The 15,156-nt window shown below is 38.7% G+C and overlaps 1 protein-coding gene across 1 annotated transcript in view; it reads left to right on the top strand.

Moving 5' to 3' along the window:
* AUTS2 (activator of transcription and developmental regulator AUTS2) overlaps positions 1-15,156 on the top strand; it is a 1,021,658-nt gene that overhangs the window by 356,957 nt on the left and 649,545 nt on the right.

Here is a 15,156-nt window from a genome sequence, read left to right as displayed (position 1 = left end):
GAGATTGGATGTTTTCCTTGCGTTATCGATCATTTGTCTTTCATCTGTAAATTGTTCTCTTGTGCTGCTGCTTTTATTGACTAGTTAATTTGTTTTTGTACAAACTCATCATACATTAAATATATTAACCCTTTGTCATGTTTGTTTAAAATAAATTTATTTCTGTTGCTTGCTTTCTTATTTTTGAACAAATTACTTGTGTGAATGTTTTAAGTATGTGTATATCCACATATTTTTGTCTGTGTGCCTCTCCCAAAATTAGTTATTTAGCTCGTGTTTTCCCTTTATTTTATTATTTTATTACTTATAGACAACTCTTGAATTCAGATCTGGAATTTATTCTAATATATGACATGAGGGAAGGCCCTGGTTTTGTTATTTTATTGATAAGTAGTCTTTTGTTTGTTTGTTTCTGTTTTTCTAATACTTTTTAAAATTACCATGCACTATATATTCCACTCTTCTGTGGTGTGCTTTATTGTGTATTTATTTCTTTTATCTATTATCATCTAAGCTATTTTTTTCCTTGCTATTACTAGTTTATTGTAAAGAATACAACTCAGGAACAGTCGAATGGAAAAGATGTGTGGGACAGGTATGGGGGTAGAGATACAGAGCTTGCATACCCTCTCCAGGCACTCCTCTCTCCCAGCACCCCAGGGTGTTCACCAATCCAGAAGTTCCTTGAACCCTGTCGTGTAGGGGTTTTTATGGAAGTTTTACTACATAGGCACAATTGGTTAAATCACTGACAATTGGTGATTGAAAATCTCCAGCCTCTCTCCCCTCCCTTAAATTGGAGGTGGGGTTGGGTATGATTGAAAATTCCAACCCTGTAATCATGCCTTGGTCTTTCTGTCAACCAGCTCCCATCCTGAAGCTGTTTGGGGAATCTGCAAAAATCATCTCAGAACTAAAGACACTTCTGTCACTCAGGAAATTCCAAAGTTAGGCACTCTATGTCAGGAACCTAGGACAAAAACCAAATACATATTTATCACAATTTTATAGAAAGTTCTGAATTTGTAGAAAATAAATAATTGAATTGTAGCACTGAGAAGATTGGCAATAATATTTATTAAAACACAAGTGAGCTATATTTTTTCTGAATTGCAGCACGTCTTAATAGTAACCTAGGTGATCCCAAAATGTTGCTTGGATTTTACTTAAGAACTGACACTTGCCTTTCCCTGTTTGGTTTTATGCACCTATTAAGTGCATCTACCGATAATAAGGATCTTCTATAATAAAAATGATGCCCCCTTATTTTTGAGTCCTCTTCTATAATCTTAAAGATGTTTTGAGATATATTTCTATATTTGATCATCATAATAACTACAAGAAGTAGCTTGATCCAAGGTGTTCTATCCACTTTACACATGAAGAAAATGAGACTTGTACTAAAATACTTGCCCAAGGCCATGTGATTTGTAATTGGTAGGACTGACCTCTAACTTAGCTCTTATAAGACCTAAGTTGGTGTTGTTTTGACTGGGTTAGTTTCAAGCCCTACTATTATTTTATAGAGATAAGCATATATACCTTACCAACCTTTAAAATATTTAAAAAATGTCTTTTAGGTGCCTGCTCAGAATGACTTACGTCAAAATATTGTTTTCAATTGTAAAGTACTATTCAAATATAAGGCTTTATCTTTATTATTCCCTGGGGACTAACAGTTAGGTACTTATCTTCCCTGTTCATTATTATATGATGGTAACTAACAAAGTTGTATTATATATGAGCTTTATTTTTTTTCAAGTATATTTCAGCTGTCATGCAGGACATTTGTAACTAAAAGGAGAGACAGTCTTCATTTGTCCTACTCAAGTTGAAAGTAAATGATACTTGAGGCAGATTTGTCAAATTTGTCTTCTGCCCTTGGACTACTAATCATGAAGTTTTCTTGTAATCTTAAGGAATAGGGTAATACATTTGCATCTCAATTTATAGTTAGTATTTTGGAAGTTTCATACTCAGGCATATTGAAAATATTTTGGCAGTCATTAAGGCTGTCAGCAAATAATCCAACTACCTCTCTCTCTCTTTCTCTGGGCACGTGGTCTTCTCTGTCCACTTTAACTTTGGAAAGAGATATGACTTGCTTTGTCAGTGAAATATGAGTGTGACTTATGGGTGTGTACTTTACCATATTCTCTTTTCCTCTGTTTGAGGGTTAGTAATATTCATGATGGTGACCATACCATCTGTCTGGGTTCCTGAGTGGCTGTGATGAGGAGAACCTCTCCTGACTCATAGTAGACACACAGTGTGAGTGAGAAGTCAGTCAACTTTTGACATTTTCGGCCACTGAAATTTTTTATTACCTAACTGTCCTGAAGCAGGACCAGAAGAATATGTTTATTATGTATATTTGAAATCTTTTTGTTGATTCTGTCTAAAAATCTTAAATGATACCCAAATTGGATACTCTCAAGTATCTTCAAGTGAGATTTACTCATTCAATGGTGCTTCGCAAAACAGGATTTGGAAATTGGGAGGAAAAGCTCATAAGGAGAACTCAGTGCCTGGGATCAAAGCCATTGTTGGACACCCATGGGAGAGATTTGCTTCAGTTATTTGAGTAATTTCTGACACATACTTGATTTCATTTTTAGTCATAAAGGTCTGCCAGATAATTAAGTAACTCTTACTGGAGGTATGCCTTTAAAATAGGAGCAAAGGCTACTTACGGGTTGATTTAAAATTAGGAAAGGGCAAGATTCCTCCCAAGGGCCCTGTTTTCAACCATGACTAAATATTAAAGCATGAAAGGGCCACTGAGGATGGAAAAGGTCACTCAGTCATTTTGGCTGATGAAAGAATCAAATCATTATTAATATTATATTGAGTTGCTTAGTTCTGGAATCGACATCCAGCTCTGATGTGCTTTGAGGAAATGAATCTTGACAAAGCAAAGCTGGCATCCACCACATCTCTCTTTTCTTCTCATTCTTCATGTACTTTTCCTCCTTTTCTGTTCTTCTCCCTCACTTCCACCCTCATTTCCTCACTTAGCCCGTCGAGGTCTTTGTTGCAAAAAATGGTTTGTAAGTTACTGATTTGGAACTTGGAAATCATTTTTCAGTGAAATAGGTGACAGAAATATTATGTCTCAAATGAGAAAACTTGACTTAACCAATTGCATCATGATGAAATTACATTAAAAATTATAGCCCTCAACCCCGTGGAAACCTTACCTGCCTTGAGGATGTGTAGATGGGAGGTGAGTGGCATGAGTCTTTGGTACTGGTGTCCTGAACAAGCAACACTTAACTTCTCTACCACCTTTTCATACTTCAGAGCAGTTCTGCACATGTTCCACACTGCTCTGTCATCCCTCACTTGGCTGTCTTTGTATTTTGAGGCCATGCAGCCTCTCAGCCCTTGCTGGAAGATGAAGCCCCTACCATGCCTGCCTGTGATGAGGGTACAATAGAAAGTCCTCCTCTTGCTTCCTCAGCCTTTGTCCTGTCATCATACGTCTCATGAACCTCTTACACAGTGGGGAAGGGCTGTGAGGCTGAGGACTTAGTGAGCCTTCCACTGTGAGGTAGAAGGAGCCCAGGCCTGCTTTTTCCGCGCTGCTGTTCAGAGAGGGGAGCCTGTCACAAGCTGCCTTCTCCATTTTGCTCCATCTTCATCTTCACCCTTTGCTCTCTGCAAAGCATTGGTGGTGCTGGGTTCTGACACCTGAGGTACCAGTTGGTACCTCCCCTGTGAGGGGAAGGGGCAGAGAGAATTAACGAGTGGGCACCATTTGACAGCCTCCCTGAATGCTTAAGGCTGAGGGGTGGACAAGCTTGAAGGAGCAGACCAGCAGGACTGGCTGGAGGGAGTGTGGCCTCCACACTGCTTCTTCTCGCCCCTGGGCCCTGGCATCTAGGGCAATTCCCTTCTGCCTGCATGGTTCATGATTTTAGCTCTCTGCAAAGACTTTCTTTAGAAACATGTCAGTCTATTGTTTAACTCATGAATGATTTTAACATCCATTTTCTGGAACACATCATGTAAAAATATGGGGCTGTATGGTGTGGAGTGTTCTGAAATAAGGAATTTTCCATACTTTGTTTTGTCTTCACTTTCCTTGATTCTCTCACTTGCTTTACTTCCCCCCAGCTTCGCCTCACCACTTTCTTTTCCACTTCTCCCTTGATCCTTCCCTTAGCTTGCTTCCCACACTACTTTTCTTGTGTGCATAGACCTTCATGTTATGGAGGGAGGGACAGTGTTCAAGGACCCAATGTAGATAGTAATGTCATTATCCCATACAGGTAATTGTTCATTGAATGGTGTTAGAAGACTGTAACTTTGCCTTTTCAATCAGGAAGATCAGATTAAGCTTAATATTTGAAAGTACACCAGGCTGACACTGAGAAAACATCTTTTGCCCGAGTCCTTCAGTTGAAAGAAAACTTCTGTGATATGATCAGTATGTGATGATGACTTTTTAGATCAGTTAACTGAGTTATATTTATAATTTAAGATATCTCTGCTATGGATATAAAAGATAAAAGAAATGATAGTTTAGCAAGAGGATTTTTATAGAGTTTGGGTTATAGAGAAGTAAGTGCTGGTGAATAGGACAGCATGCATGTATGTGTGTTTTGTGGGCATGGAGAAGTTAGGAGAAGGAAGATAAAGAATATCTTCTACAGAAAATTTCCATATGGTTGCTTTTTATAGGTGCTAGCACATTTTAGGGAAAGCATACTTCACTGGAAGAATTTAGTTTTCTTTAAAGTTTGATGCAGCAAGAGGTAAAAGTGTGGAAACGCAGTTGGAAATTAAAAGATTATTTGTGCTGCAGTCTTGCAGCTGTATCTAACTGGGATGCGGTGAACACGATTTGATTATTAACCTTTCTGTGACTAAAAATTTGCTTCTTTTCCTAAAGCTGGTGGCAACAATTTACTGACTGTCTAAACTTTAAGGACCAACTTGGGTTGGAAGCATAAATTCTGTCTCCTAAAAATCATGTCTTATTAAACTCAGAGCAGCCAGCAGAGATGAGAAGGATCTCCAGCCTGGGAACTGGGAGTTGGGAATTCTGCTGAAGCCAGTATCACTTTGAGCTCTCCTAAACCTCCCCCGCCCCAAAGCAGAGGAAGAACTATTGGATTGAATGATGGCAGAAAAACTGGCATAACTTTATTTAATTACCCACACCCCACGCTCCTTCTGTCCACATTTGACTGTCTTTTAATCAGATCCAGTCGTGACCCATGGAAGGCAGACTGGGTGGTGGACATAGCCTGACATTGGAACTGTAGGGGGTTTCCAGTTTCTCAGCTTGCTAGTAACTTCACCGTCTGTGTTAGCCAAGGACCACCTGCTGTCCTCCTCAGCTCTTGCCATTTTGGAGTTCCATCTCTACAGTCCCTTATTCATCAGGTTTTTTAAATTGACTACTTCTGGTTCCTTTTTTTTCCCCCTAAACAAATCTATTTAAAAAGAAATATTATGTTACTATAATAAATGGAAGGTATCACTTGCTGTAAGAAAATAACTATAAAAATGAATATAATACTATCAAAATATTGAGATTCTAGTTACGTATTGTTCCCCACAGGAGGCTCTGAATGTGAGCTGAAGCCCACTCTCTGCTCTCAGGTTAAAAGGAGCTTAGAGAGACGAGCATTTTAAATCCAGTAAAGCACCAAGTGAAGCCTTGCTCTTAACTAATTGGGAGGATTAGAAAGGAAAAGTCTATGTACAGCCAAAACCATTCCTCTTAGCTCTTGTTTTCCTGGAATGGTTTTGATGGTAAAAAAAAGATTCATCTTGTAATAACCTATAATGAAAAAGAATATGAAAAAGAGTATATATAAGTATAACTGAATCCCTGTGCTGTACACCAGACACTAACACAATACTGTAAATCAATTAAACTTCAATAAAAATGTAAATAAATAAATAAAACATGCCTCCTTGGAAATAATTGAGGTTTCCTCATGCGTGTTGTTGCTTCTGGTGCTTCCTGCAGTATTTTGTCCAGTCCTCATAGGGTATTTGTCAGTGAATCGAGATTTCAATATTGATGCTTTGTTTCACTTGCTCTTCTTCTAAGTACTGTCTTATTTTTCCTGCTTGTTCTTTCTTTTGTGTGCGCGCACATGGACATGCATGCCTCTTCAGATGACGCATGACTGTAGGCGAGATAACAGGTTGAGGTGTCTTGTTCATTCGGTGTCCTAGTGTTGGCACCGGAAGTTGGAGAGTACTTTGCTGGGTGTATTCTGCCTGGTGCGTTGGAAGTGGCATGAATAGCTTTCCGGGGCTTGTTCCTGCAAGTAGCTTCAAATGAGCATTTTCAAACAAGGTGCTTGTTGTTATGTGGTGTCTTTCTCTTAAGCAACCACAATACATACAGTACTAAACTATTGCTATTTTCTTGGAACTAGAAAATTATGAACATAATGTTTCTTTTATATCTTGGAGAAAGACTTATATACAGCTGTTGTGGTGGTAGCAGTTGTCATTTGCCTTATTGGAACCAAACAACATTATCTCAAGTGTGAAGAGATGAAATTTGGTGGCTACTCTCCCCTGCCCACTCCTCCCGGAGTCCTGTCACATTCACTGTTTTTTTCCCTGACCAACCAAGAGCTAATCTGGCTATCCCAGCTGAGAAGCAAAGTCTTATTTGTCCTTGTATGTGCCTGTGACAGTGCCTGATGAGGATTAGTGTTAACAATTAGCAGTGAACACTTTGTTCAGTGCCTACCATGAGCCAGATGTTGTGCTTTAAAGGCATGATCTCACTTAGTCCTCATTAAAACTTAGTGAAATAGATAACTGTCATTATCCTCATGTTTAAAGATGCAGATACGAAAAAGTTGAGGTTAAGTAATTGCACAAAATCTCACAGCTTTTAAGTGACTGAACTGGAATTTAAGGGCAGGTGTATCTGAATCCTGAGCTCACGTTTGTAACCAGTATATATAACATAGTATAATAACCTCCTCAATAAATGACAGAGTCCTTTACTCAGAAGCTTTACAAGGGCAATAAAAAGAAAAACTAACTGAGATGACACAATCCATGTTGTGAGAGGATTGTCTTCTTGATTCACAGTTCATGCAAAGAAATAATATGCAGCAGACTGTGAATAATACACCAAACAAAATGAAATTTCATTCTCGAGTGAATTATCCATATCTCCTTTTAAGAAAAATTGGTAAAGCATTTAAATGTTCATGGCTCAGGCAAATGTCTCTATTATGGTTCTTTGTGGATTTTGTTCTGTAAATACAATGTTCTCCAACATGCACTGGCCATCTTTTTTTTTTTTTTTTTTTTTTTTTTTTTGCCTTATGCTTAGACATGCAAGGCTGCATTTCTGCTTGCAGAGAATTCTCTCTAGAGACAGTCTCACTGTCTGCAGTTGTCCAAAACTCAAATTTTAAACTCAGACTAATGTCTGTATTTATAGCAATTGCAGTGGGGAATGGAAACAATACTGCTTAGTTTCCCAGTGAAGCTATTGCTTCCTTTCAGGAGAAAAATTACAGTAGCATGAAAGGCAGATCTCAATATATTAAGTAAACTATACAGAGATTGTAAGTGAATACAGAGCTCACTTTAAAGACAGTTATTAAATGAAGGAAAGGAGAAAGAATAGACAGTAGTTCCAGTGGTAAAGTAAATCTTTTCGAGGCGACAGAGGTGGCTTGAGTTGGACTGAAAACAGAAGTAACTAAGGTCATTTTAAGAGGGTCACTTTGATAGACCTAGATATTGTGTTAATTTGATGATATATAATTGATATTGTTATTGATAACTAAGAGTTGAATGTTTTATTTTCCTTCTGTAGTACCTTGGCCCCCTTTTAAGTAATATTTTTTTCTTGTTTAACCAGTGGGATTGTGTGGTGGTTGAGGAAGAGATTTGGAGGATGGAGAGGTGATTATGAAGATGAACCATTCTGGTGGCTTCTGTGGGCTTCTGTGGGCTTCTGTGGGCTACAGTTGTCTGGAGGATGCACCCCAGAAACAAGGAATTCCTGATGACTGGTCAGGGAGTGGAGGCTGTGAACAGGGTACCTTGTTTCATTTGCTCCTGTCACATAGCTCTTTCCTTTCTCTCACACGTTGTGCAGCTTTTCCATGGAGAGAAAGGAAAGTAATTGTACTTTTCCTTGACAAACTTTTTGGTTTTATTATAGGAACAGGTATGGTACACAAGTAAATATAACATACTCTGATGTGTTTTTGAACTGGTATATGTGATAGAGACTGACCAGACAGTGCCATGAAACCTCTACTTCTAGAAGGTTTCTACGTCTTTTGCATTAGACAGCAATCTAGGTTAAAGTTCAGTACTTTGCGTTACCTGTCATGTGGCCAGGCCAGGGAAATAAAACAGTACTTAGTCAAATCAAAGGTCATATTCATTTTGCCAAAGTGAATTAAAATTTTTTTCTGTGTTTCCCCTATAGTACACCTTTCTGAGGGAGAGGGAGAGGTTGGGAATGGGAAGGTGGGGGATATATATGTTTCAGATTATATTGATCAGAACCAAATGTAGCTTGCTCTGGTATGTAAATTAGAGATTTGTGGTTGAGTGGAATTGATTTTGCTGAGACTAAATTAATCACAGTGCTTAATCACTGTAACCTTTAAACAGTGCAGTGTTGGCCACAGCTGCAGGGCATGGTCGTGTTCCTCTGAGCTTTATGCTGTCATTTCATGAAAGGCTGAATGGCCATGACTTGTGCAAACAAGAATTCCCACGTATAAGCTTCAGAGCTGGTTTTGTGCCCTCCGGAGGGTTAGCTGGAGCATCTCCCACGGGGCTGTTGTGGCCTCAACCACAGAAGGCTTTCTGCTCATATACAAGTATTTTCAGAGGTTTTTTTTCCTCCAGATATAGTCAAATTGGCCATCACAGCGGAAATGCCCACAGGAAGACAGTCTTTAGAATAAGAATTGGAAACACTCAGTTACATTGTGATCTTTTTTTTTCCTTTAAATATTTTTTTTAAAAAAACTGGTCACATTTGGAACTATTTGGAAGGGCAAAATGGACAATTTGGAAAGAAATTCAGGTATGGGAAGGTTAATTGACTCTTCCAGAACTCATCCTGAAAGAGAGTTGAGAAAGGAATCTAGGTTTTTGTTTTTGTTTTTGTTTTTTGTTGTTTCAATGTTGATTTCAGTTCCTTGGTCTCTGTCTCATGCAGCCTCCCCAAATCAAACCATCATCAGGTCTCCCATAGAAGTGCAAATTACTTTCCCTGTTTAGTTGGCATATCGGAAAATAGTTTTGTGTGTATTTTTTTAACCCCTTTTGGGGGCTGTCCATGAAGTTTATCAGTATAATAGTCTTTTAAAAAATTTCTTTAACTACCATGCTTTGTATTTTCCTTTTTGCTTTTCTTTGTGTTGAATTGTACATTCACAGTCAAAGGAATTAAAGCATATTCAGTGTAATAAAGTGCAACTGGACAAATCATCCTTAAAATCAATGAACATCTGGATTTCACAAACATCATACCTTATAAGGACTAAAAAGTATACCAGGGACCTACTTCAACCCCTTGATTTTATAAGTCAGGAAACCGAGAGCCATAAAAGTGGAATGATTGTTCAAGGTAACTTATTATAGCCAAGCTGAGGATGAAACTTCACTGATTCAATTCCTGTCCAGGGCTTCTCTGTATATTACTGACTCTTTTATCTGTAAAAGAGATCCTGACTTTCCAAGTTTTTCACAGTCAGATTCCTTACAAATAGCAAGTAGTGCTCAATAAATCTGACTTTATTTGTGGTACATTCTGATGTGAAATGAGTTTTGTCTGTGTTGCTTACAGTAGGAGACAGAATGTCTTAAAACTTGCCTCTAAAATAGTTTTTATGGGTGTCCATCCCTTTTCTGTTAGAAACTGTTTTGCTTAAGTCCATTTACATTTGTTTTCATTGATGGGTCAATAACATTCTTAGGAGGACTTCGGCTATCAAAGTAATGTAGTAGTTTGAACACAGGCACTGAAGCTGAAGCTCTGGGTTCAGCCTTGGCTCTGTCCCTTACTGTCTCTGTTACTTAGATGGATTTACTTAATATCTCTAACCTAAAGTGTACTACCTACCTCATAGAGTTGTTAGGAGAGTTAAATGAGTTCATAAAAATCAAGCTTTTGGAATAGTGCTGGACATATATGAGTATTCACTGGTTGTTAGCTAATATTGTGGTTGTTTTCAGATGATTTGTTGATATAAAAAAGTTCATATGTACTTTTATGTGGTTTGTAGGGAATGTAGCAATATAATGTAGATCTCTCATTCCATTGGTTCTGTTACAGCTCCTCCCCAATGAATCTCTTCTGTTGACCAGAATATCCCATTGCTTAGTGCTAATACTGGGTTTTCTTCCACCTTGTGTTCACATTTGGACTAGATCACACAGGTCTGATATGTCCAAGATGGATAGGGGAGAAAGGTAAAAGAGAATATTAGTGCAACTTGCTGTGGAGCAGTTCTTACCAGAAATACTTGTTGACTATCTTTGCCAAACACAGAGACTCATTAATGCATAGGATATGGTGTCTACTTGAGATTGCATTCTTCAACACAGGACTTTTGCCAGGTTCCTGCCACCCACTTATACCTCTTCCCAAACCAACACCAAACATTGCTTTAGAAAGGCATTTAATGGAATGTAATGTCAACAAATCAAAATTGTGTTGTTGCCTTTTGAAGAAACCCTACTTCTACTCTCGCCTGCATCCCACATAGGTCAAGGACAACTCTTAAGATCTGCTCCCTTGAGTTCCCTCAAAGTTGGCAGCTTAAACATTCTTTAGCAATTACCTGTTGTTTCCAGACTCCTCAGAAGAGAAAGTGTCAGTTCATGAGGGCAGTGTTTGTTTCATTATTATATTCACAGTATGTTGCACAAAGAGAGAGATTTTGTTGTTGTTGTCTAATGAATCTTGAGTACTCCTAGGGGTAGAATCCAAAGACTTCTTAGCCAGAATTCACGTGGTTGGTTCTCCCTTTCCTTTCTTTTTTCCTGTACCCACTGCCCCCACCCCAAGAATTTCTTCCCAGTAGAAAAAGCTTTAGGACCTTTCCCTAACTTCTCTAAAGGTCTTATTGCAACTTTCTTTTAATTATCTAGATTTAATCTCTGTCAGAATTAACCTGCTTTTAAAGTACTTGCTCTTAACTACAAGATTACGTTCTGAGAAATGTAAAGCTGAGAGGAATGGGGAACAAAGGAGAAGAGGTTATTTGTCCCTGGATTGAAGAGGCCCCCTCCACTACTCCTGACTGAGCATCTTGAATTCATTACTCTCGTGACTTTATGTATTTTCTAGGCTGCAGCGTGCAGATAGAACAAATACTTACTGTATTGACGGCAGTAAAATAATGCGGAAAGGGTCAAATTATCTGGTAGGTTAGGGTAAGGGTAGGTAAGACAAATCATTTCATAAAGCTGTGATGCTCAGAACTTAAGGTCTTACCTTCTTTCCTCTGCTTCTGTCTGCCTTTCTTGGGTTGCTATCTGCTGCTAGTATTTAACTCTGTTGACTTTTTCCAAATTGGCTTGTTTATTTAAGATTACCCAAATTTGCATACAGCCTTCAGCCTTGCTTTGAATCCTAAAGGAAAGGGAATGTAGATTCAAAACACAGGTTTATCTCTGACCTTTAGCTAATTATTAAATTGAGATAAATGTGTGTAGGTGACAAATTGGCTTTAATGACATTTAATCTGTATGCTGACATTAATGTCTGGTTTAGTGTCCTAGTTTCACAGAGGCAAAGAACATGGACTTTTATCTTAATTTGACCTGTTTAAAAGGTGTTTGTGGTGAGAGTCAATTTGTGATTAACTTAATAGCATGTTTTACATGGAAAGCAATCAAATACTGACAAAGAGGCCACTAGACAACATATTTTGCAGTCTGCCATAATTGGGCAAAACAGCGGAGGAAGGGGAGAGTTGACAGTAACTAAACTGGATGAGAACCTCACAGCTGTCCAAAACCCCAGACTGATGAGCAGATCTATAGGTCGTATCTGGGAGGAGCCTTGGCTTGTTACTGTTTATTGCCACAGAGGCTGTTCTCTGAACTTTTGTGGGTGTTAGGCTAATAGATTTTAACACCCACTAGTCAAGTCACTAAATCACTTCAAAGGGGACAGTTAAGTAAGCCTGCCATTCAATTAAGGGGGTGAAAGGCCTGAGAAGTAACATTCATTGTTGATCTAGGGCTGCATGGTTTGCCTCCTAGCCTTTAACTCCGAACTAAGCATTTGTACAGGCAACATTTCTTGATGTACTTTGACTTAAGGATGTGTTTGTATAAGATCATTATGACTAATGATAAATGCACCTTAATTTCTAATCAGTTGGAGAAACAGAGAAACTTAAGTGATACCGTCAGTAACTTTCTTTGTCACTTTACATCAGAGCCAAATGACGGCTTTGCCAGTTCCTCACAGCATTACAAACTGCTCTCCTTGGTGAATGTCATTTTCTTAAATTCCTTTCTAGAGATCAGAATGGATCTGTGTCACTCTCTCTGTTTCTGGGTGCAGAGATGGTATTTTGATGGAAGGCAGAGAGGGTCCAGGGTTTGGGAGTCTGCCTTCCGGCCAACCATGTGACCATGAGCAATTTTCTCAACTTTGCTGGCCTTGATGACTTCATCTGTATAGTGGAGACAATGAACTAGTAAATACAAAGCATTTCGAAGACTTCCTGGACCATAATGAGGACTTATGAATGGTGTTTTACTTATTTTTGTCTGGAGTTTGGTTGGAGGATTAGAAGCAACATTCATTAAACTAAATTAAACTAAACTAAAGGCTCTTTAAATTCACTGAAATGGTTTCCAAGTGAAATAATAAACATACCAAAGAGAGCCTCTCAACTAGAGAATTGGTCTGAATTGAATCTGTCTGGGTATCCATTCTGCTGTAAATCCAGACCAACCTAACATAGTTTTTGTACAATTAGAAGTATATTGACCATTAAAGAAAAAAAAAAAAAAGGAAGTCAGAGATCTTTAGACACCCCCCCCCATAATCTGTGATGTCTTTATGTAATACCTCAAGAGAAACTGTATTAACTACATTAGAAGAGAGGTTTATCAACTGTATTTAGAGAAGACTGTATCTAGATGATAAAGTATACACAATTCCTTTAAGAACTAATTTAATAGGCAGGCAGGTCTCATTGAAACAGATGAGAATACTTTTAAGAGTGCTTTTGCATTGCTGCTAGCTCCCCCCTCCTTATATTTTCCCCTTACAGTGCTGGATTCCTAGATGTTCTGTTTAATAATTAACATTTTTGTCTGATATTGAGTGAAAGACCAGGGGCTGGGTTGAAAAGGCAGTTCTGGCCTTATTAGAAAACTAAGCTACTTAAAGTGCAGTCAGTCCTAATTATGTCTTTAACATAATCTTGAGGCAGCAGTGTGCCTTGAAACGAGCAGGTACTAGGTGACAAAGTGAAGCAAATATGTAATGAATTGAGATCAATATGTATTACATGATGTTATAGTTAAACTACAATGTTTTTAAAGTCCTCTGGGTGTTGGTTAACTTCGTGAGGCAGTGCTGTGAGCATTTCCATTAATCATGGAGTAATTATACAGGGAGCCCCAAGTTCTTTAAATAGTTCCACCTAATTTATCTTTTTCTCTCCTCTCTCCTTTTCTTTCTCTTTATTACTTTGTCTTTATTTCTGTTGGTCTCTATATCTCCCTATCTCTGTATCAGTTGAGGTTCTCCAGAGAAACAGAGCCAATAGGAGGGATGTTGGTGGGGGAGAGAAAACATTTATTTTAAGGAATTGGGTCACTTGATTGTGGGGCCTGGCAAGTTTGAAATCTGTAGGGCAGGCTGCAGGCCAGAAACTTGGCAGGGGTTGATGCTATAATCTTGAGGCAGAATTTTTTCTTTCCTGGGAAACCTTAGTTCTTGCTCTTAAGGCCTTCAGCTGAGTGGATGAGGTACACCCACATTATCGAGAGTAATCTTCTTTGTTTAAAGTAAACTAATTGTAGGCATTAACCACATCTACAGAATACTTTCATAGCAACACCCAAATTCATGTTTGATTAAATAACTGGCTACAAGCAGCGTTGCCAAGTTGACACATGAAATTAACCATCAGTCTCTCATTCCTTTTCCTCACAATATTTCTCTCTCACACACAGATAACTTTATGCGACATCATTAGTGTTAATGAACTTCAGGTAACAGGATAATAATCAGAATAATAGCTAGCAATGATTGAGCACCTATTATGTGTTGGGTGTTCTGTTGTATACTTTATGATCTCATGTAACAGTTCCACAGGTTACACAGAGTTATATTTATTTTGTGAGTGAGGAAACTGAGACTCAGAGCTGCTGGCTATTCAGTGATTGAGCTCAAGATTCAAAAACCCTGTTCTGTCTGTCTTTCCTCTTCATGTCCCTTCTTCTCTGTCCTCTTGTCTCCCTAATATTTCCTTCTTTATTATTGTCATTGTTTATTTTGTGGTGTTTTACTTGGTTGAAAAGTATGTCTCAATACTTTTTTCACCAAAGCATATTTTTGATACAAGCAGCTCAGGATGCTGAGCAGCCTGGCTTTTCAGATGAGATAACTAAAAAGTGGAATCTTGTCTGCCAAGCAGACAAGATATTTTCTGAACTAAGCATGAAAAGTTGAAAGGAGGGTCACCTCCCAGTGCCCTCTGGCCTATTTTTCTCACTGATAGGTTGCTTCCTTGTCTCCTGCCAAACTCTTAATGCGCTGGCTTAGCCCACAGACGAATCAGTCACATCGGATGGGCAGTGCAGCTGCAGGTCTGGCACACAAAGCTTCGGGTGGTGCCTACTGCTTAATCTGCAGCCAGATTTTTCACTAGAAGGAAGGCAAGGCAGCTCTCCTTGGTTTCACTGGAGGAGGTCGCCTCATCTGTAGAAACTTGTCCTAATAATATCCTTTCCCTTCTTGGTGGCTCGCAGCCATTGTCTTCCATCCTCCCCTGCCTAGTTTTAGTCACTGCCAGCAACTTTTACTAGGCTGTCGGCGCTTTGAAGTGGAATTCGACAGACAGAGGTGAGAGCAGCCTGTGAGTCTCCTCTGAGGAGGTTGGCTCCTTCCAGCACACGTTGGAAGCAGTGCTGATGGATGTTAAAAAATGCACA

Source organism: Camelus ferus, chromosome 18 (genome assembly GCF_009834535.1).
Source record: "Camelus ferus isolate YT-003-E chromosome 18, BCGSAC_Cfer_1.0, whole genome shotgun sequence".
Taxonomy (NCBI): Eukaryota; Metazoa; Chordata; class Mammalia; order Artiodactyla; family Camelidae; genus Camelus; species Camelus ferus.
The sequence above is the reverse complement of the archived record's forward strand: the minus strand, read 5'-3'. Positions and strand labels throughout refer to the sequence as shown.